Source organism: Serinus canaria, chromosome 2 (genome assembly GCF_022539315.1).
Source record: "Serinus canaria isolate serCan28SL12 chromosome 2, serCan2020, whole genome shotgun sequence".
In the NCBI taxonomy this organism is placed as follows: Eukaryota; Metazoa; Chordata; class Aves; order Passeriformes; family Fringillidae; genus Serinus; species Serinus canaria.
In genome coordinates, this window is record NC_066315.1 from 113,970,694 (window position 1) to 113,994,445 (window position 23,752).

At 38.9% G+C, this 23,752-nt stretch overlaps 1 protein-coding gene across 5 annotated transcripts in view; it reads left to right on the top strand.

The window, feature by feature from the left end:
- FAM110B (family with sequence similarity 110 member B) overlaps positions 1–23,752 on the top strand; it is a 111,175-nt gene that overhangs the window by 24,267 nt on the left and 63,156 nt on the right. For all 5 annotated transcript variants that reach the window (XM_030234969.2, XM_030234966.2, XM_030234975.2 and 2 more), the window contains exon 2: positions 5,848–5,978. The gene's annotated coding sequence lies outside the window, so the exon portion shown is untranslated. The remainder of the gene's footprint in view (positions 1–5,847; positions 5,979–23,752) is intronic.

The following is a 23,752-nucleotide window of genomic DNA, read 5'->3' on the forward strand; positions in this document are numbered from 1 at the left end:
GGAACATTTGTGTACCTTTGATGTTGCAAAGACTTTTGAAAGTGTCTGTGTATTCCAGACTATCATTCTTAAGATGATAATGGCATCACTATTAAAAGCTAGAGAGGGGTGTTACCCATGTTAGATCTAAAGTCTGTCTCATGCATAGTTTCACTTATATTTCCATGCTTTTCTTATGCTTAGTAGAGTTCCAATTCTGCCCACTAAGTGCTGCTGATTTTCAGAAGGTTTGTTTTTTGTTAAAATGCAGGCAGGCAGTGTAACATACGTGTTTCCCCTTTGAGCTGCAAATAATTAATTGCTCTCATGTATATTTGCATCAATGTCTTGTCTTCAGATTTTTCCAAATAGCAGGCAAAGATGGTGATAGCATATGGTTGCTTCTAATGTTTGTTCCAAAGTCAAACCAATTACTTAGCTTGCATCTTATGAACGACAAAGTGGTTATGATTTCATGGGGACTATGAAAAATGAATAAAGCTAAATGGCAAACTGAAAAGCAGCACAGTTCAGAATTTGGCTTATTTGTGGGGTTATACTCAGGCTGTCATTCAGAAACCATTATATTTAGGAAATAACTTTGAGACAGAGTATACCAACATCTTCCCTGGATCATCAGTGAGGTCTCAGAGAGTACAATATTTTTTGAAAATTTTAAAATTAACGACTTTAATGATATCCTTTTTAGGATCTTCATTGACTTTTTTCCTAACTGATAGAAAATTCACCAAAAACTCTTACAAAAGGTCTCTTATTTTGTCTAATTTCAGCTTCTATTCCCTATTTTATGGTTCTCTGTAATGTTTGCAGTAATAAGGCACTGTGGCATTTTCCTATTCTCTTTCACAGTGAAAACTTAAGAAACCCAATTATTTTGAATGAATTTCCTGGTCTTATTTACTTAAAATTAATCATGGTACCAGGCCCCTTTTTAAGCCTATCTTCTGGTGCCACTTTCTGCTGGTTTTGGCTGGGACAGAGTAAATTTTCTTCATAGTAGCTGGTTTGGAGACATGTTTTGGATTTGTGCTGAAATCAGCGTTGATAATAGAGAGATGTTTTTCTTATTCCTAAACAGAGCTTGGACAGTGTCAAGGCCTTTTCTGCTTCTCACACAGCCCCACTCTTGAATCATTATACTTGTTTTTCATTGTGTGCCTGGTTTTCCTCTCCTCGTTTTTCATCATGTGCCTCATTTTCCTCTTTTTGCAGCCTTTCTTTGAACTCTTAGTTGGCTGTTGTCACCAAACCCAGGAACATTCACAAGTTTACAGGCTTTCTTCTTTCAAGTCCCTTGGCAAGAGGTGTATGTTCACAAAGACTGAAGAGGGTAGGAAGTGGTACATTAGCATATAAACAAAGTTCATAAATTCCCAGTTGCAGGTTTTAGATGGTACCCCTTGAACTGTGCTTTCAGGTCCCCACCTGTACTTTCCATCATCTGCTGCTTTTCTATGGAGTTTCTTGAAGGAATGGTTTTCTATAAGAATTGTGTTTATCCTCTTGATAGCCACCTGTCTTAGCAGACCTAATTCTGATTCTTTTTTGTTGTCATTAGTTTCTTTGGCATCTAACTGTTGTTCCTCAGGTGCACAAAGAAAGTGGTAGCATGGAAACCCATCAGGTCCATCCATGCTGCTGCTTTGTTCAAGTACTGTAATTTGCCTGCCCTTCATTCCACTCTACAACAATTCCCTCCTCAAAAACCACACCATCTCTTTTTGCTCATCTTTGGAGCCCTGCTTTAGTAGGCTGCCCACTGATGCTTAAGCACTCTCATTGCTCTGTCATGATGTCTGTACATATTTTCATTTATTTTTTTAACTTCAGAAAAACAAATCCTATCCTGTAAAACCAGGTAATGGGCTGGCCAGTAAACCTGGTTTTTTTTTTTTTTGGTTCCTATTATATTCTAATAACTGATATAAACTGTAAATTAAACCCTTGGTGTTGGAGAGTAGAAAAGAGAGTAGCTGAGAATGATGGCAGAAAACTAGTAAAAGTAAAATACAGATCTGTATTTTTGTATCTTCTTGCAGATATATTTCTCAAAAACAAAAGTATTAGTGCATTGGATTTGGGGATCTGCTTCTAATTGAAGCTTTGTTTCAGTATAATTAACACTTGGGAGATTAGTGCACTTTTGTGCTTCTGCAAATGTACTTTAACTTTCCCTGACAGTGGCTAGATAGCTGTGCTGAACCAGAGTCTCCTAGTGAAATACTCACAGCTGCAAGAATGGTGGTAGCAAAACCTTGAAACTTGGAAAGATGTTGCTACCTTCCAGTTGTCCAGTGGATGTAAGTCCTGCTTGGGAAAATTAGCAGTATTTTCATTAAACTTTGCAGGGAGTAAGGGTCCTTTTAGTATCTTATAGGTGTCTTACTTTGCAATGAAATTTATTAGTCTTGATCTGAATTAAGATGAATACTTTTAACAACTGGATACCAAGTCAGAAAACATGAATGTTTTTCCACCTCAGAAGTAAGACCTTCAGTACTGAAGATACTTTTTACTAGCCAACAAAAGTAATATGGAGTAATAATTAAAGTAGTGGTGTGTGAAGTATGAGTATATTAATATTAATTGTGGGAAGTGCCTGACTTGAGATTTTTCTGTATAATTTTTCTGTAATTTGATTCCTCCATCTTTTCAGGGGCTTTAATGCTGAATATGGGAACAGATTGCAACTTAGTTTTATTGTTGACGTAAATGAAAATAAGTCTGTCTGCAGGAGTAGAAGCTGCCAGAGTTAGAGGATGTGGACCCTTTCTAACAAAACTCCACTAATGTTTCTGAAAATTGTATTTTCTAAATTGAAAATACCTTTTAATTTATGCTTGATGTGAGATTTTTACTTGAAAATTATAGAGATATTAGAATCATGAGTCTGTATCTGCTGCCTGGGAGAACGTAGGGTCTGCATTAAAGAGGTTGAATAGTTTTCAACAATACACATTGCTGGATAGTCCCTTGTTTCTAATTACATATTAAAGCTGAGGTTTTCCCCACCTCTTCTGCTTTGTTAAATAACTTTATTCTCTCACACAGGTTTGGCTGCAGAAAGCATTCATATCTTTTTTTTTTTTTTTTTTTTTTTTGACACAGAAAGTATGTCTTACTTTTTTGAGTAGCTGGATTCCTCCAGTTTCAGTTTCCCGACTTACGCCTCTCCCCGTGCCAGAGGTTAGGGTAACGCCTTATCAAAGCACCAAGTTATCAAATGCTTAATCATATGCTGCTAAGCTTCCATGTCAGCTTATTTCTTTCTAAGGAAATCCTACATTTTTAAAGACTTCAGTCTGGATTATGGAAACCTCATGGTAGACTTGAGTCAGGCTTGAAGGTTTAGATTGATGCCTTTGGGATTATTAGAATAAGAGTGCCATTCATTCATTCATTTGCGAATCCGTCTAAATTACATGTGGCTTCTCTTCCATGAGATGTATATTTTTGTAAGTATTAAAACTTTGATTTTATACTTAGCAAGAGAGGAAGAACATAGCAGTTGAGGATGAAAAGCCCTTCAGAAAAAAAAGCCTAAAGATTTGTTGATACTGGACAGCCAAGCAGGAAACTACACGTGTCATAAAAGGCTCCAGTTTGTTGGATAGAGGCTGAAACTCAGGATGTAGTCTATAAATACCAAACAGGTCCATAAAAATATTTTTAAAGCGCAGTTCTGAGCACTTTAGAAAAGCTGACTGATAACTGCTCAGATATTTAATATAAATATGTTTGTGCAGATGCATACACACACATTCAATACCATACTTTCATTTTTAAACATGAATATATTCAATTCAGTGCTATTTATTTCCCTTATGAGACTGGTAATATTGCTATCACCAGATATAAATTTGGGACCATATTTTTTGCAGATTCTAAACCAGCAATTTAGTGGAGAAGCAAAACAGAAGGAACTCTAATTTCAAGAGGCAGAAGGGAAGGAATTTGTGAAGCTGAATATTTACCTGCACAAAAAGTCACAACCTTTTTTTCCCTATAGTATTCTGTCACAAGTGTTTGATTCTAAGCAGTACATCTCGCAGTCTTCTGGGGATTTTGGAGATGTCTTCTATCCTGACCAGTTAATAGCTGTTAAAATTTGTCACTCAACTTTGAAATAGAAGTGTTTGTACTTGAATTTGCTCAGGCTATTGGCCAAGCAGCATGGCTGGAACAGATTTACTAGCTGCAGGTAATGACCATGTTCACCTTTTTCCCTTTGACTTGTCAAGTATGAACTTACAGGGATCCTTTTGCTTACACAGTTGCTTTGGTTTTTAGACTGAAATGACCATCATTCAGAATTGCTGCTTAAAATCAAAATTGCTGCTAAAATTTGGATATCAGAATAATTTGTAATAGTACAGGGGTGTGTTTCTGGCTGATTATCTGTTGTTGTGCTTTGTTGTACTAAACAAGGCAAGGTTGCAAAACATTTTTTTTCTTGCCATGTTTTCAGTTTTTTTATCTTTTACCAAATACCATAATAACACTACTACAGCAGGCTTTTAATAGTTGTGTAGTTGTAATGCTGTGTCACTCTGAATATGTTTATGCCTTCATCCTTCTCTTTATGTTAAGTATTTACATGTAGATACCAATCTGTCTGAAATCCCCCCATTGTTAACTTGTTTCTGTTGCACAACTGTTTCAAAGGCAATCTCCCAAGATGAGACTTTGTCAACCCACTCAACACAAACAAACTCTTATCTTAAGTGTACTATTGTCAAGACCCAAACTCAGTCAGATTTGATGTCTAGACCCCCAAAAAAAAAAGCAGGACAGTGAGTAAATAAAAAGTAATTGATATCTGACTAACATTTCTGCCTGTTTGGTTTGTTAACAGTATTAGACCAAAAAGGATTTTCTTGAATTTGTGCTTAAACTGTTTCTGCATGTATTTTTGAGGTTTTTGCTAAAGGAGGCCTGTGTTTCATCTCATGGTCTGTTACTTGACTGCAGTCATATTTCTAGAGTGAATAGCTGATTAGAAAATTAAAGTAATTTGAAGCCACTCAGAATTGTTAGCTTAAAGGAAGCTGCTGTGCCATCTGCTTGTGCCAGTAAGGGTGCTGGACCACATACTGTCAAATAAAACCAAGCCACAGAAATCTCATGTACTCTGTGTGATTAGAGTTGGTCTTACCTCAGGTGGCATTTTGAGAAAAAGAATATAAACAGGGATTTAGGTCACAGCTAGTAAACTACCAAATTCTGTGTGGTTGTTTTGCATGTAAAAAGCAGTGGTGAAACACATTCATTTCAGGAAAGCTATGTCATTATCCTTCTGATGGGTGGAATGTAAGGATTTTTATTTTTTCTGAGCATAAGACAGTGTTTTGGAGTGGACTTTTAACAAGGACTGCTTTGTCAGCTGGGTGGAGGTGATCTGCAGGGAAGCTAGGTGGTGTTTCTTGCCTGCAGGGGCACAGGACTAGATGAGTCCCTTAAGAAGATGTTGTGTCACACTTGTGCTCTTTGCCCTGAGCATTTCCCTTGCATGTCTCTGAGCAGTTTCAGTGTGGGGGAAAGTAATGACATGAGAAAAATTCAGAATTGATACCTGTAGGTCACCTGTTAAATTTCGGAGCTTGGAGATGATGCTGTTGGGACTGGCAGTATAAAGGCTAGAGACCATCTATAGCTGAATGCTTGTCCAGTATTGCTAAACACCTCTTTGCAACCTTTAAGTCTCCAAAAGAAGATGTAGGGTTCTAATTTTGGAAATTTACAGTGTTGAAACAAAGATGCAGCTTTAAGGACACTGTTCTCTTATCCATTCTAAAACTGTGGCTTTGATGATGAAGCTAAATGCCTTCCCTGTTGCTGTGTCTCCAGGCATTGCTGCAGGGAGCCTCTGGGAGTTCCAGGGTGAAGAGATCTGCCTTGATGTGGAGACCTCTGCTGAAGGTGAAGACCTCCTAACGGGCCAGACAGCCTTAGCAGGAGTTCAGAAATCTTACACCAAGGTAAGGTGATTCATTTTTCAAGCAAATTGGATTGTGTGATACAATTCTCAAAATAAGTATTTTTCTTCTTGTGAAAAAAACACTCAAATGCATCTCTGAGCTTTCTCCTTCTTTTGTGTGTATAGCTCCTTGCTACCTGATACAAATGTTGTAATAGCAAATTCTGGGGGAGGGGAAAGGAAAACAGCATAATATGCATTGTAGGTTAGAGCCAGAAGTAATTCCTTAGATTATTAGTAGGAAGATAGATCTGCAGTTCTTTGTTGGCTGTTTCTGAGCTCTACAGCATGCTCTGGATTTTGAAACATATCTCACTTCAAGTGCCACATTTAGACCTCACTTTGAGTGGCCACAAAAATATGGAAACACTCTCTGGTATCTTCAGCAATGGGAGAAGAATGAGGTTTGTATATGATGATTTTCTGTTTATCAGCACTGTGGTAATTTCTTAGCATCCCCAACCCATTCTTGCTTCTACAGGATAAATACTGGTGGAAGAAATGGACATGTGACCCCCAAGAACTTTGTTGAACTCATCAGTGTTACAGTTGCACACATTTAGAGATTTGACTATGCGATGGTTTTGTTTGCCAGAGTTTTGAATGTAGTGATGATATAGGCAGGATCTTTCCTTCATACTGACAAGATTAATTGAACTAACTGTAGAGAGTTGGCTGAAAAAAGTGAGTGGTAGTGGAAATGTTTCCTACAGATTTATTTAGGATTGAACGTAGGTGCTTCTAAAGTTCTGTCAACTTCTCCATTTTAAAAACTACCTGTTGCAAGGTGCTAACTTCATTGTTGGAAAGAATATTTCTTGTTTCGCCTGAGAAGAATTGCAGATTTTCCTAGTTAATCCTTTGTTGATCTTAATTTAAACTGAAATTAGAGCTCTGAACTAGACCTAAGTTCATTGTCCTTCCATCCGTGGAGTAAAACCAAATTTGCTGTTAGGTTCTCCCATTGGTAGAATCAGTGCTTCAAGTCAAAACCTTCCCTCATCATCTGCTGTACACACTGGGGGTGAGTGCAGTAGGCACAGTTAGGCCCCCTCATCCCTTTGCTGCACCATGCCCTCTCTTTGCTTCACATTCCTTGGGTTTCAGCTGCACTCATGTTTCTCCAGTCCACTAGCAAGGTCATCTTGAGCTACTGAGGCCGCTGTATTCTAACCCTGACAGAGCAGAAAAGCTGCTGCTGCTGATTACAATGTGGTTTCAAACTGAAGGCAAAAAACCCATCCAGAAATAGTTATCTCTGTAACTTTTCCCTCTGTTACATTTGCCTTAGGAGTACACAAAGCAATACAAGTTGAGATAACCATACATTGCAAAGACACAGCATTTCTTCTGGGAGTTATTTAAACATTTATTTATTTTTGAAGTGCAGTTTTATGCACTGAGAGAGTAAAGACTTCACAGAAGGTATCCTCATAGTCCCATGGGGTGTGTGGATGTATCTAGGTGGGGTGGTGGTTAGGTTTCAAACACAGCAGTGTTAGTGTAGTGTTGAGTTTTGGTGCTGCAAGCGTCCGTGAGTGAAATGCAGCCTTGAACACTCTCACTGCTTCCAACAAGGCAGTTTGTTCTGTGCCTCTCTGTCTCGTTTCCCTTTGTTGGAGGGGTTTGTTGCTAACTAGAAACACATGATACGAGACAGCCAAATGTTCTGGTGAAAATCAAGGACACTTCATAGCTGTGAAGATTTTATATTTGCCCTAGATTCTTTTTTTTTCCCCTTTTCCTCATTGATGCATCTGTAACTGTTGTAAATTATATGAATAATTGATCAAGGAGTTTTTGTTACCTCAAATCATTTTATGGTTCTTGCTTTTAAGAACTGTGCTGCTCTTTGTTGTACTAAAGCATTGCTGCTATGCTGTTATGTGTGTGTGGTTTTTATAGCCTTAAAGTTTTCTTCTGCTTCTGACCCTTTGCTCTTCCCATCTTTCCCCTTCTCTGAAAAAATGTGTTGTTTCTGCTTCAGTATATTCCGTGATCTAAGTGAAAAGCAGAGTCCTTTTTAATCAACAGCAACACGTTTTAAAAGCCCTTCCCAGCCCTGGGAACTGTGCAGTGCACACATCTGGTTTCACATAAGCATGAATTGCTGGCTTCACAAACACGGAGCATGTAGTCCTTGCCACAGAGTTAGCTAAAGTGTTCTGTAACTTGAGACTCTATTTGAAATAAAAACAAAATTGTATAGCTTCTTTACCATGCTAATGGAAAACATTTAATTTGCTTTTTTCAAGCCAACCAAAAGTATGACGCAATGCTGCTCAGGCAGATTTACAGTGCCTTTTCTTCCCTAGAAATCAATACAGCTTGGAGGGGCTGCTGTGGGAGCTGGCTAGCTGACTGCAGTCCAGCTGCATTCAAATGTAAACTTCTCTACCACAAACCAAAACTGGTGATCTTGATTTATTCAAGCATCACTGTGTCTTTGAGATTGTGGTGTTGGGTTTTCTTCTTTGCTTTATTGCCGTTAATACTAGATTGGATTTCAAAATAGCAGGTTCAGTGGGCTTATGATATTTTTTTCATGAAATCATCCAGTGAATTTCTGCGTTTCCTGAATTACAGTACTTAGGTCTGTGGTAGTGATATCAGCAAAAGCAGATCTACATACATGGCCATGTGTTCCTTTCAGTGGAGTCCTTTTTTCCCCCCCTTAGAAACAAACAAAAGAAAGAGCAGCACCAAAAAGCAGGCCCTCATTCAGTGTGAGCATTAAGGGCTAGCATAAGCATTTTCTACTTTGCACAGAATAAGCCCTGAATATTACATGCTGTTTGATTTCTCTTCTGCGAGAAGAGGTAAAGTGCAAGAGTTCTTTGTGAGTCCAAAAAAAAAAGTTTTTAGAGGAGAACCATGGTGTTTTTTCATAAGTGAAGCCAACACTGCAGATTTTCGTTGTACAGCAACTATTTTTCTTCGTTTCCTTTCTGATTCCTCACTGTCTCCACTAATAGCTTTGACTTTATTTAAACTCTCCACTATAAGAGGCTGTTGATGTTCCTCTCCTTTTTTTTTTCCTTAATGGGATTTTAGTCTTGCTTAAGAGCTTTACTTCTGGCAGAAGGTCTTCTCTAGAATGGCCCTTTGGGATCCTTGATGCTGCTTTTCTCCCCAAATGCTGTTTCTTTGGGAAGTCTGTCACTGGTGGTCTGTGTCCTGGTCATACCAGACACAGTTCTACCAGAAGGAAAATCACAACTTGATTGCTAGCTTGCCAAAACGACATTTCATCTTTTTAAGAAGAAAAGTTCTACTTCCATTTCTCATGCAACTGTGATCCAGGTTTTTTAATCCTCCAGCCATTTTTCTCTGATATACTTAACAATCTCATGGTGAGTAAACAGCTTGAGAAGACAGGAGGAGTTGAGATCCTTTTTGCAGGGGTAGCTCGGGATGTCATGGGTTAGCAAAGAGGTGCAAACACATTTTGGAAATACGTTTGGCCCATAGGTTTTCTGTTTGTCTGTTCCAAAGTTCTTGTAAGCATGAAAGGTCCGTCACTGTAGTTTTCCTTTTGCCATCTTCCCTGCACTAGCACTGGCAGTCCAGGCTGGAGTATGCCATAAAGACTTCTAAAGCCACACTTTGAATAAAGCTTACATTTACTGCAGAATATTTGCTTTGCATGTTACAGTACAAGCGCTGTATTCCTGTGTAAACACTGTAATGAAGTTGTTAAGAAGAAAGGAAACGCTTACAGCATTTGCACTAAAGTTCATGGAGCATGAGATAGCTGTGCTTAGGATGCTGGTACTTTGAAGGGATTAAAAAAAGCTTCTCAGAAATAAACACAAAAAATGTTCTCAGACTAGCAAAACAGTTTGCAAGTGATGAGAAGAACAACACTAATTATTATGTAGAGAATAATCTGACTTGAAGCGCCACAGTGGAATCCACTTTATGATCTGACCCTCCTACATATGAATTGAAAAGCAGGAAAAAGAATAGGGCATGATCTAAAAATGGTAGTCTGGAAGCTTCTTTAGGTATGTTGGGTCTTATTTTTGTCTAGGCTGAAATGTAGTTTTTCCTCTTGAGTCAAACCTGAATAAACTGGTTTGAGTGTTCATGTTGTCCTCATGGTTCCAGCTCTGCCAGACATAGCTACTTTATTTTAAGAATTGCTCTTACTTGGAATTTGAGTCCTGCTGGAAACAGTATTGTCAGGAGGCTGCAGTCTTGCTGTTAAGAAACTTAAATAAGATAAGGCTAATCCTATTGTGTGCTTCTACTTTCAGAGGTAGTGTAGAAACTTGCCTTTCCTAGTAAGGGCACCGTACCAATCACTACCTGCTTTATGGGATTTCTCTCCCTTTTTTTTTCTGAATTGCTGGCTTGGCTAGACATTAATATTCAAAATGTTTCACACAGTTGTAGATGGCATTATACTGTGCCAACTTTCAGACTTACAGAAAAATAAACCAGCTCTTGTTTTCTACAATTCAAAGAAGGTGAGAGAAAATAAATTTACCTCTAGTCTCTTTGATTGTGGCAAATTTAGGTTTCTTTTATACAGGATATTTAAATTGTTTTATTTATGTATCAGTAGAAATAGAGTAATGATTAGAATACTGAATACTTGTGAGCTTTTGCTGAGGTGATTTAAAAGTTTCAAAACCAGAAACTCTTTGCATATAGTAAGAATTTTTGTATTGTCATTTTGGATTGGTGCTGATAACTTCATTATCCTGCTCCAGGAAGAGGTAGTGTTGCTATTAAAAAAAGCTCCAACCAACAACAATCAAATTTAAGAATTCTCCTACAGGTGTAGGAGGATAATCTACTTCCAATATTTGTTCCTATCTTGATCTTTTGCGTTTAGAGATTAAACTGCAAAATGACTTCAGATTGAGGTTATCTTTTGAGTCCAAATCAGCCTTAGGTTTCTTAAAACTTGCAGCATTACAAATGATTTGTAGAGAATTAGGCTGCTATAGTATATGTTCTTGAAATAAATTGGTTTAGAAAAGGCACACTTTTCAGGCTGTCCTAAAAATTAGTTACTCTGTAAATCATTTAATCTTAGGCAGTGGTTAGATGTCTGTGTGTGGGTAATTAGCAGTTGTCTCTGCTCCTTTCTTCTAAAGGACCTGAAACTTTTAAAAGCCTGGATAGTTATCAGAAGGTTTTGACTCACTGGGAAGATCTGGATTAAGAGCAGAAACTTTTTGTTGTTAAAACAGCAGCTGACTTTTGCTATGTGCCCTTGGGCATGTCCTCTTGACTTCCTTGCACCAGTTTACCACTGTATCCACTGCTGTTGTCACCCCCATAAAGTTCTTTGTAAGCCTGTAATCAAAATACAGTCGAAGCTGTTTGTTATTCTGAGTGTACTCAACTTCATTTGCTGTGCAGTTCCGCATATGGCAGTGTAAAGCACAGTGGAATTAATGCAGTTTAGTCTATAAAGAACTTACACTAAGTAAAACCACCTTGTGCAACCTGTATTATACTAAAGTAGATTTGGAAAAAAAAAGAAAAACCCACACAGTTTTATTTTGGATTTACCAGAGTATAGAAATACTGCCAGTGGGGGATAAAGCCATTTGGTTAAAAATGGGAATGCTATGACTATAAAAGTTGAGAGGGGAAAAAATATCTATCCTAGAAGGGCTACGTGGCAGTCTTAATTTGCCTGAGTCTTTAGCAGAGGTTTTCCACTTCTGTTTCTGCCAAGCAAATTAAATTTATGAAGAGAAGCTAAACTCCAAGGGTTGGACTGTTAGTATCTTTTGACAAGGTTAATGTGGTGAAGCAGAATATTGGTAATAATGAGCTGACATTTAACAGTGGACCAGCTGAGAGATCCTTGTGTTCCTACGTAATGTGAAGATTGAGTGTCCTGTAAGCTTATTGTTTTATGTTTTGTACTTGCTTTTGCATGCATGCCAGGACATGCTCTGGGAAGAGGCATAAACTTTTTTCCTTTTTACTTTCACAAATACATTTCTTTCCTGTCTAGAGCTGGAAAAGAGGAGCACAGGAGGGGTTTTGTTAAATACAGCAAAATCTAATTACAGCTTGATTTAAAGCCACATTTACACAATGGCTGAGGGGTGAGTTCACTTCCACAAAAACAAACTTGTTGGCTTCCTACTGTGCATCGGGGAATGTGAAGATGCATGTCCTGGAGAGCAGCTGCCTCCCTCTGCTGGCACCAGCTTTTCTTACGCTGTGCTACAGCTTTGCTACATTACATAAAAATATAACTACTCCTATAAGAAAGAGCAGTGATGCATGAATTCACAGGTGTGTGCTCATCTTACTGGTTGTGCTGCAGGTGGTACATGGGACATGGTGTGTCCCATGTGATAGGCCTGATGTCTGTTTTCTCTGAGCTGCAGAAACCATTCCTCTAAAGGAATGGTTGTTTCCTCCAATATGTATCTTGAGCAGTTATGTCCCTAGTGGTTCAAGGGGAAAATGTGGGTAAACATTTTCTTGCCATTGTGGTTTTCACTCAGAGTGTACCTCTGCAAAATGCAAGATCTCACTTTGATTGCCTGCTGAAGGAGCTGAAAATGTGATTTTCTTTCTTCAACTGGTTCAAGTGTTCTGCTGTTCTTTCAACTCAGTTTCTCAGATGACAAGGCTGCACATCTCCAGCTTAGTGAAAGTTCATCATTTGTAGTGGGTTTTTCACTTCCAGGGATACCTTTTGCTCAAGAACGCCACCACAGATGGTTTCATAACAGCAGCTCATAGTTAAGACTATGGTGTTTCTTTATTCTTCCCTTGTTTCTGGCTGATGACTGCATTTTTTAGCAGTTTTTTATTATTGAATTTTCACTTTATGCTGCTGCTACTCCTTCCATTTCTGCTGCTCTAATTCATAAGAATTAGAATAGCAGAGTTTAGAGATTAGGTATATGCACTGCCGCTCTCTAGAAAAATGAGGCTCAGTGGAGGTAGAAGGTGGCTGGTGGTGAGACTGAAGTTGCTGTGCTGTCCAGCAGCATTGCTGAGCCATGTTTGGAAGCTGCTTAGTGAAGAGATTTGTGCTAGCGAGAGGCTGGGGTGAGTGGGTTGGTGTACATGGGAAATTTTGGGGAAGGAGGAACAGGCACAGGGTATAGGTGGGGAACGAAGGGGTCACCGATATTTACAGAAATCAAGGGGGGACAACAAAGCTTGCCTGGAAGAAAGCATTGCAGACACACTGATGGAGAGGCAAAAGTAGAGATGGAGGGCCTAGCATGGGCAGCATCTGGGTGAAAATTAGTGGAGGGATCTATGAGCTGTGTTTTTGAAGCAGGGTTAGTTTGGCAAAGTCCAGAAAAGAAGAGGGATACAGATCTGCAGAGTGCTTGTGAAAGAAGCAATGAAATTAGAGAGTCTGGCAGGGTATTTCTGGCCATGAAAGAGTCACCCAAAGTTGTTGGTCCCACCAAGAGTTGGCATGCTAACATGGGAAGAAGTATAAAGTCACAAGAGGCAGAGAGGAGAGGGGACGAGATCTCTAAGCTTTCAAAGTGAAGTATTTTCTCCTATGTCATATAAACAGTATTTGATCAGAAGCACCCAAGAGTGAACCACTCAAATAAAGAAAGACCAAAATACATGATGTCAACAAAAAACCAGTCATTTCAATGTGATTTAAGTTGTCTTTATGTGGAACTGTTTGGCATTAAAGTGTAATCAGTCTGATTTCCAAGCTTGCTATATTTGCATCAGTTATAAATGAAGTTTTGTGTTGCCTGTGGATTATTCCTGTAGGGTTTTGTCTTCTGTAGAACTTTCTGTTTGTCATCTCTCTTCTCTTTCTGTGTTCTACTAACAATAACAGGTTCAAAAAAATTAACAGATCTATACAAACAGTGCTTACTTTGTGACTGTTTCAAGTTGCATTGTAACTCATTTCTAGAACGTCTTTTGCATTGCTCATTCACTTTTTTCATGGCAATAGGCAGCCTGTAATGCAAATGTTGACTCACCTGAATGATGTCTCTGTTTTCTTTATTCTCTAGATCAGATTGCAAGATAATTTTAAATTACAAGTATTAGATCACACTTCCTTGGACAATTGCTTTTGATTATACTAAGTTACTGCACTCACCTGTTTAAGTCACAGTCAACATTCTAAATATCAGTGTTAAGGGAAGCAGGAGAAGGTGTCCTAAATGATGTTTGCTCCATATCTTGTAAAGTTAATATTTTGAGTCTCTTCAAATTAATGGTACTCCTTGTATTAAAGAATGTTGCATAAAAAAGGCAATTAATTTATCTTGTAACAAAAAATACAGGTAATCTTGGCAAGGGGGGGGTGGGGCAGAAGGCATCTATGAGACGCAGCTTGGATATGCACATTTTGTAGTCTTTCATTATTTTATAGATTGCATGACAGCAGCCTTTAATTTTTGAATGCTTTAATTCTAGTGCAAGTACTCAAATGACTCACCAGTTATCTAAAGCATCAGGTAACTATACCGATCTTTAGCTTTGTTCTATGTTCTTATCCTTGTTTCTATCTTCATTTTCTCAGGGGTAGGCTACAGTGAGTTTAATTAATGTTTAGAAAAACAAAAACCCAAAACAATGTGGGAAGTGTTCCCAAGTGTTCTCACGAATACAGCCTCTGCAGGCTTTCTCTTAGGATGGTCAAGACATATGGAGGATAAGTTCTCCATCTCCTTTCACAGTACCTTCAAGCACAACATAACTTGACCCCAACCTGCCAACAGGCTGCCCTTCTCAGTTGGAGGTGATACTATTTTTCAGAAGACATATCTTCTCTCTGCTACCTGCAGTGGTGCCTTCGTTTTGGTGGTTGGTCTTTGCCACGGCATGACCCTGCCCTTAGCTATTGCCCTTAGCAATCCCCCCCTCCGCCAAGGGATTGCTGTGTGCCACAGAGCATGGTATTTAACCATGGACAGGGGGTCAGCCCTTCTACCTAATTCTGTCAAAGTGCTGAATTGTAGGGGGTCAGACAAGAAATCAATACTCTTTTTTCCATCTGATTGCCTCGAAGACTATGTAAATTAAATCTGTCTGTAAAAAAAGTTATGTCTACACTACAAGAAATACAGTTGGCAAGTATGAGCTGCTGCTTGTGTTGCTGCTGGGAAGGATTTTGCCTGGATAATTTTGTTTTCAAAGTAGTTATTGGTAAGTTCCCCTGAGCTTTGTAATAGTGAGATGCAAATAATCTATACAACAATGACAATTCTACTGTTTTCCTCACGAGTTGTGTAGATCTGCCTGCAGCAGGCTTTGTGAGTTGATGAGGTGAGTGAAGATATATTGCCACCTGGGAGGCATCCTTTGTTTCCTGGAGTTGTCTGCCTATTAATACCTTTTATGTGTATTTTTGTTGCCTTTTTCTTCTTTGACACATGCTTTTTTCATTTCCTTTGTTTTTTGTTGTGTATAGGCTTTTTCTGAAATAATGTACTTCTCAAGTGCAGACATGCATCTCCTTCACCACCAGCAGCTTCTACAGATTTTAAAGTTTATTTTTTTAATATCCAGGCCAGATCACTTATCCCCAGTTAGTTAGTTTTGTATTTTTATTTACTTGAGGAAGTTACCTGTAAGTTCTGCCAAATATTAACTCAGACTCAGCTGCAGTAAGGCTGGAGGAGTGTCATGGGTTGGGAGACATGAGATGTTCTAATATATGATATAATTGGGAAGACTTTAACAAGTCTCTGGTTTTACTCCAAATTTTTTCTTCCTCTAGTTTTGGGAATTGAAATAATAATTATACAGAGACCCCAAAAAATGATGTGGATACTGCAAAATATGATAGAGAATTTTCAGACTTTTCCTTTATGCACTCTTAGGTCTAAGAAAGTCAATTTAAATTCCAAGTTCTGAATGAGCACAGACTTCAGAAATAGTGTTTTGCTCCAACATAAAGTGTAGGATTTTGAAAGAGAAATAGTGCATCTAATTTGGTTGGTTTTTAGTCTCATTTTATTGATGTGATGCAAAATTATAGTAGAAGCTACTTTTACCTGATGTAGTGTCCTAGTTTACCACTAGAGTTTATTATATGTGGAGTACCCCAAGAGAAAATGAGCCTTCTAAATTCTTCCCAACATCAGTATGTCAAAGCTGTTTCAGTTTGTTTTAAATGAAACAGATATGGAATTATATAAATGGGGGAGTTGTATGTACTCTGAGCAGCTTGAATACTGTAAGTGAGATAAATGATTAGATTTTTGCAAGTTAGCTGTGCAGATGCTGCGGCCTATGTGCTGAACTGATCAGCATGAGAACTCAGTCCTGCGTGCAGGGTTATCCACATTGCTTCCACTCGGTCCTTCCAAATAGGAATATTCATGCTAGTGAGTGGGATATGGTGGAATTGCCAGCAGCAGTCCAACTGAGTATAGAAATTATGCCATTTTTCAAGTTCTGCAATTTTTCATACTTTGGCAGTTTCTGTTAGAGAATACAAATCATGCATGCAGTGAAGTCTGTGTTAAACACTTAGGTAACTCTGAAATTTGCTAATGTTTCATTTTTCTAGCAGCCCTTTTACTGTGGTTATGCTGCTTATGTTTTGACTACAGACTACTGGAATTTGCTTTGAAAGTATCAGTGTCTGTTTTATTTGAGGATTACTTTTGGAGCAGCTTCTTCTATAAATGCTGATTCAGGCAAGAAGAGACTCTCTTGGCTCATGTCAGTAAAGCCTGCATTGTTGCAGAACATTCCGGAGATAAATATTTGAGACTGACTGAAATGTCCAATTCTGACTTCACTAGGTTTTGAGTGCTCACCTTTTGATCTTATCTTCCCCTGTTTGTGCCTACTTTCTGTAGGGACAAAAAATGTTCCTGCAATGCTATTAAGGTTATGTTGTGTGGGATTACTGATTGCCCATCCTACCTCTGATATGTTTAGGACTTTAAGATTCACTGCTGAGAGCCATCCACTTGATGTAGTGGGAAATCAATGATCTCAGAAATGCCCTGAGCTTCACTGGGTACATTATTAGAAAAGCTGAGTTATACTTGCTGTATGTTGGTGCTCACAAACTGTATGTGAGTTTACAATGAAGACTAGGTTCAGGCCTGTAACCATTACCCCGATTTTTCCTAATCTTATGTTGATATAAATTCTTGACAAAATAATAAATGCCCACTAATGTGATCTGTGTGCAAGCAGTGTTAAGTTACAGTGCCTATGAGATGAAGGCTGTTACATATTTCCAATTTGCTTAATTTAAAACTGAAAATTTTAATGCTTGCACTTTTAGAAACTTGTTCTGGAAGTGCAGTGGAGTTATATCCGAGACAAAGGTCTGAAAGGTTCCATCCAGTTTGGGCACTTCATAAGAATTGCTACCTGAAGAAATTCTGGTAGTTGGTATTACAGGTGGTGGCTTATGTGAGACTACTGTGCCATGCAGGCGTGTGCTTCTGGCAAATTGGGCACTTCTTTTTCCCTCCCAGGACTAGAAAAGGTGGATGAAGAAAAGGCCTGCTGCTTTGCCCAAGAGAGGCAGAACAGTAAGTAATTTGTCCCTAGAATGTGGTAGAATTCCCCTAGTGCACATTTACTGTCTTCTTTGGAGCACTCTCAGTGCTCATGCTTGTTTTGGTGGGATCATCACTCTCCCCTTCACATTAGTTGGAGCACCATGAAGGGAGGGAAGTGGCTGCTCACATGTTCAGAGAAGGATGGAGAGGAAGTGGTGGGAGCCACTTGGCTTGAGGAATGGTCACTCATTTGTCTCCATTTGTGCTGTCTTTATAGCCCTTCTTATGTGACTTGTGTGCTTGTTTTGCATTAGAGGATTGGACAAAAGCATCAAGCAGTTCTTGGAAGAAGGGTAAGAGGATCTTATCAGCTCAGCAAAATTTAACTTGCTAGGTGTACAAGCTGCCCAAGATAAAAGTATGCTCTTCTTTGGGAACATTATATGGAATAAGAGTCCTGATGACTCTTTCATAAAAGAGCTTTTGGCTTGCTCTGTTAAATAATTAAATCTCTCTTCCTGGAGAGGCTTTTCATCTGTGCCAGCAAAATGCTTCTGGCTTCTTGTAAGAAGACCTTGAGACTGGGTTCCAGTATGGTGAGGCACGGTTGCTGGTTTTATATGGACACAATTTCTAGAAATTTAATTATAATCTTTCTAAGATTAGAATCTAAATTTATTTTACTTATGGCTAAAAGGGCTTGACATTTAATAGGCTGTCTTCAAACTCGTTAGCCTTGATTTCTGAGGTAACCAAAGCCATTGCATAGTTTTCTCCTGGGATTCATTGTGCTAAATATCTTCAATTCTGGTGTAAAGTAATAAGATCTTAGAGTTGCTCCGAAACCCTGAATTATGGGTGTGGACTGGAGACTTGAAGTCTCAAAGGTTTGCAGTCTGTGAGCTCCCAGAGAGCTGCCTGGCAGCAAGGAGGGTTTAGTGCAGTGCCTGTATGCATTAGTGTCTGCAGAGAACCACTTCATGTTCCAACAGTCACACCTTGACTTGCTTTCTAGTTGCATCTTGCAGCTCAACATAAACACCTCCTTGCATAGAGAGATGTAAGAGAGTGAAAAACAGTCTTTGAAGAATAAAAAAACAATGGGGTTTAGAGAGCCTGATGGGTCTTCATTGTCATCACAGAAGATCAAAGAAAACCTTGGAGCTCCTCTTTCTACTCAGAATTGGAAATAACATTCTTAATTACAGAAGTGAGCAGGTCTGACAGAGTTTTTTCTTCAAAGGGAGGAATGCTACACTTCATCTTTCAGCCTTTGCACTCTTTGCAGCATAGCATTTTTGAAAAATTACACCTGTCCTCTAATGGAAGACTTGTATTTAAAGTTTTCCCAGGCCAGTCTTATCTCAGCTGGATATACTCATCAGCAGGTTGTGTCACCCATTTCAGCAAGGTCATCATAGTGAGCACTCTACTAAATAGAGAAGAAGAAAATGCCACCAGGGTGATGAAGATTAATAATGTGGAAGTGCTGGAAGTTTACTTACTATATTGCAAGCTCTTTTTTCTGCTTTTCCATGAGGGAAACCAGTATTTGTCTATCAGCTTTCAGGGTTAAGTGATGCTCTCGGGGTCCCTATTTTCCAACAACAACTACAAAAAATGTGTCTCCACTTATGAAGCCCTTTTGTGGCTTGTTCCAGTGTAGTTTTAACCTCCTCTGCCCTTGTTTTTAAGCAGTTAAGTTTGCCACCGTTACACCTTGTGTTAAGACTTCAACATCTCACTTAAGTCATGTTTTTTTTTTTTTTGTTTGTTTAGGTTTGGGGTTTTTGTTTATTTTTGGTTTTTTTTGTTTTTTTGGTTTTTTTTAATTACGCTCTCTTTTTTAAATCTGTTTGTTCTGGTCTGCAAATGTGTCTTTCTCACTTAACCATTTAGAAGCAGAAGCTGTTCTTTCAGTAATATATTTTCCAATCTTTGACTCTCTGGGGTCATGATCATTGGTTCTGTGTGAGTCAGTCATGCATTATATGGGGTCAGTGTTCTGGATGCACTGTGTAAAGCTATTTCTGTGCTTATTGTAAACAGTGTGGTCCCTTTCTGTGGTTCACCAACTTTTGTGGCCATCTGGCTGGTCAGCCAGAGGCTGTGAAATGGTGGCTACAAGGGACACGTGTTTTGGTCTTGAGAAAGCCTTGGTTGTGCTGACAGGTGTTACTCCTTTCAAAATGGACAGTTCATACTGAGCCTCTGCTGGTAGCTGTGAGGAAAGGAAGTGGAGGAAAGAATAAGTAAGGTGGAAATACAAGAGGGCACAAAGCATATTAGTGTTGTTTGAGGTGACTGCTGAAGTATGGTAGAGATTTGAAGAAAACCTTGCACTTGAAGAAAAATAGATGGAACTTGAGGAGGAATGAAAAGTTGACATTGGTATGGAGACGTGTTGGGTGGCATGTTTCAGGTTGATGTGAAGTCTTTTACATGACCTTTTGTCTGGTACTTGTGTGTTCTTAAGAATAGAATAATACTGTGTAATTATTCCCCTTTTGGTTTTGTGTCTAAAGTGCCAAGTGCTCAGCATAGCAAACGTCTTGTAGGCTTTTCTTCAGATCCTTTTGTGCCACATGCATCAGCAGTAGGCTGAAACACACCTCACTGACAGCTGAACTGCTCCTGCCCTGGCTCTCTGAGGTGCCAGTGATGGACTGGTGTCATTTCAGTCAGCTAGGGCTGCAGTGAAGATACTGCTGGCACATAGGTCTGTGGAGGTGAGGGATGGTAATGTACCTTGAAATATGGGTGTGGGGGATGGTAATGTACCTTGGGGGATTTTTGTTATGATTTACTATGATTCTGAGATAAAAGTGAGTATGAATGCTATAGCACATAGTTTGTAGGGATCAATCTTTGTGCCGTCCTGCAGCGAGTCTCTGGCATTGATATAGAGACATCTCTGTTTGTTATTAAGCTTACAGAGGAGTTATATCTGGGCCTTTATGGATATAATGAGCATATTTAAAAGAAAAAAAAAAGCTTGAAGTTCCAGGTCATCTGTCCAACTTCAAAATATGATTGAGAGCATTGACAAATGCACACATGTAGATAGGCAACTGCTTGCTTACCAATCACAAGGGGGGCAATCCAAGAAATGTCCTTGTGCTACACAAAATGAAAATAACTTTGTTCACGCTGGGTGCCAACTTCAAGGCATTTGTGACTTCCAGAGAAAAGTTTATGCAGCAAACACTTGGACCATGTTTTATTTTTCTCCATAAATGATGATGATGAGTGATGAGTTTGCCACCAATTGGCAGACTTCCCATATACTTGCTAGGAAAGGAAAGAGCTTAGCAAATAGCAGTTGTGAAATCAAAGGTTGTTTTCAAAAGAAAAAGAAAATAATGCTAGATACATTTATTTAGGAAGGGAAAATGGAATGTAGAAAAAATAGTGGAAGAAAAATTGTCCCCTTATCTTTTAAATTGTGTGAATGTCAGAAGTATCATCCAAAAATTGTAAGATTTTGTTGTTATGTAAACATAACCATGGGATGGTTTAACTTACTTCTAAAAGTCTAATGAATGCATCAAGCCAAGTAAAATATTCATTAGAGTAATTGGTTCAGTTCAACCTCTCAAGGCTACAGCTTGGAAATATACACACTATTGCCTTTAGAAATGCAGCATGTTGATTCACCAGCCATTTTACTCAACTCATTTTCATTCCATATGCTTACTATACTTTGCAAAATCTAATTAAGTAACTGAAGTAGCAGTTTGCAAGCAGTATTTGATACATTTTTAAGCCAAAGGTGAAGTGATATCCAGAGTAAAACCTGGTAAGTTGCAAGACACATCAGAAATTTTTAAGATTTTTTTTTTTATTAAAATAATTGGATGTGGAAATACTTACACAAATGATAATAATATAGGAAAAAGTTATTTGTTCCTGATACAGTAATCTGTTTGTAAATTCCCTTAGATATGCCTAAATGAAGTGTATAATTCATTAATGAGCTAGTTAGACAGTTTTCACTGTAGGAAGCTGGTTTTAGTGTCATATGATGAATTCATCATACCCTCATAGGTTTTCCTCTCTCCTCCCCTCTGTGATGGGCATCTGCCTCGGACCATATGGTTTTGGAAAATTTTAATTGAAATTCTTCTGTCAAGGAGCTGAGCTAGAGAAAGCCTAACTTGCTTTTAATTGCTAAAAATGTTGTAGAGACCTTCTGTTTCCATGCGGAGGAGCGGGAACTTACAGCTTAGCACAGGCGGGTAGCTTGTGCCAGGGACAGGCTTCTGCTTTCGATGAAAGTCTGCCGAGTATTGGCCAACTTGTGTACCTTTCACAATTTCTTCATTTCCAACAGAGACTTGCTGGAATCTCTTGTGACTGTGTCCTCATGGAACCTGTGTTCTCTGGGATCTGGTGATTCTCTTGTGACTGTGTCCTTATGAAACCTCTCTTGGCTTCTCTTGCTGGTGCATCTATAGATGGCTCTATCCTGTCACAGGTCCAGTGCATGGTCCAGGTGCTCGTGTGCCATCACCATGGGTGGCAGGGCGGGCTGGTGGAGCTCTGCATCATCCTCAGTTGGGGTTTTAGCCATCTGCCCTTGCCAAATGTGGGTTCTTGTGAATGACCACTGACTCTAAATGTTAGCCCTGCTGTGCAGCTCCCCATATTTTCCTGACCCAGCATATTGTCACGATGGTTAAAAGCAAGTGTAAAAATTGCTATGGACATTGGCACTCCTCTGGCTGATCTGCAAAGCCAAGCACAGAGGTTTAGTGAGTATTGATTCTGTTGCAGAGACAAAAAGGTTAAAATAGTTGAAATGCAAATAGTTGAAATGCAACTTTGCAGCTGTTTGTGGGTCCTTCAACTACTGCTGCTACCATGATATTTTAAAAGAGAAAGCAACTCCTGGGATAAATACCCTGCTGCAATGGTGTGTTGAGAGTGTGCTGCCAGGGCAGCCCTTGCTGGGACTGTGGGGCAATGCCCTTGGGGCCAGCAGCTCCGTGGGAGGAGGCAGAGGCTGGCTGCCAGGGAGCTGTGCTGGAGCTAACAGGGTGAAGCAGTGAGGGCTCGGGGAGCTGCTGGGCAGAGGGGGGACACACATGTAGGCTTAGCAGCCTGCATGGGAGGAAGCCAAAACTGAGAAGTCCCATAGCAGCTGAAGCCTTGTTGATTCGTTTCAGTTTTCCTGGTCATTTTTTCAAGTGTCGTACGTGCCTTTGTGGTTTATGAATGGGGATTAGATTAAAAGAATGGTTTGAGTCACTTTGACTTTATTTTTTTTTTTTGTGCATCCTTTCTTTTTCTTAGCATTCCAAATAATCAGAGGACTAGGGTAAAGACTTTTATTGGTCTTATTCCCCTGTTGCTACCTTTGGCAAAATGTCATTTGGAAAAATAACATTTTTTGATCTGATCATCAAATCATTGTGTATCTTTTTCACATGCCTCTTGAAGTCTTCCAATTACGTTTTTAACCCCTGTATAACTGCCTCTCCTGCCTTTCTTCATTAAGTACACAGTCTCCTGGTTTCAAGGACTATGGCTGAGAAACTTGGAATATTCCACAGTATTTTAAAGAAGTACTGTTTATAAAAATTGATGAGTTCTTAGATGATGTTATCTGAAAAGAAGGACTTAATAAAACAGCCTTCTTTTATTGAAACACAAAACTTCATGTTGACTGAACATTGAATCAAAGAGTAAAACGTCGCTATTTCTGCACTTCTTTTTTATTTCCAGCCACATATAGCTCTGAAAATATTATTCTTACAGCAATGAAGTTTACTTCTAGCACAGGGCAACTCTTTATGAGCAATTTTCACTGACAGATTAGGAAGGCTGTGACATAGCCATTTACATATTGCCAGTAAATATGGTCTTGCACTGTTACCACATTGGGATCTTGTTCCATGAGTCAAATTTTATATAGTACCAAATATAATTTTTGTACTGAAGTAAGTACAATAGCTAGAAAGTGTGTATAGACAGCCTTTAATATCATGCTCTTGGACTGTGCCTGATATATGTCACTGGTGATAAGAGCAAAGAATTAGGAAAAATGCCAGTGTGGGCACAGTGGAATTCATTATTGCAGTGTGGTTCAATATCTTGCTAGTGTAATGTTTATGGGTATGGTTTATGTATAACTCAGTGAAACATCTTAGAAATGCATTGTGGTTTGTATATGCCTAATGCTGTAGCATTATAATATTTTTGTAATATCAGTCATGAAAAAGGTACTGCATCTCACCAGTTGTAGTACCTTTGCTGGCACCACAACTATTTTTTCTGATAGTCAGGCTGTGTATTTCCATCTTGTCACTGGTGTTTGAAA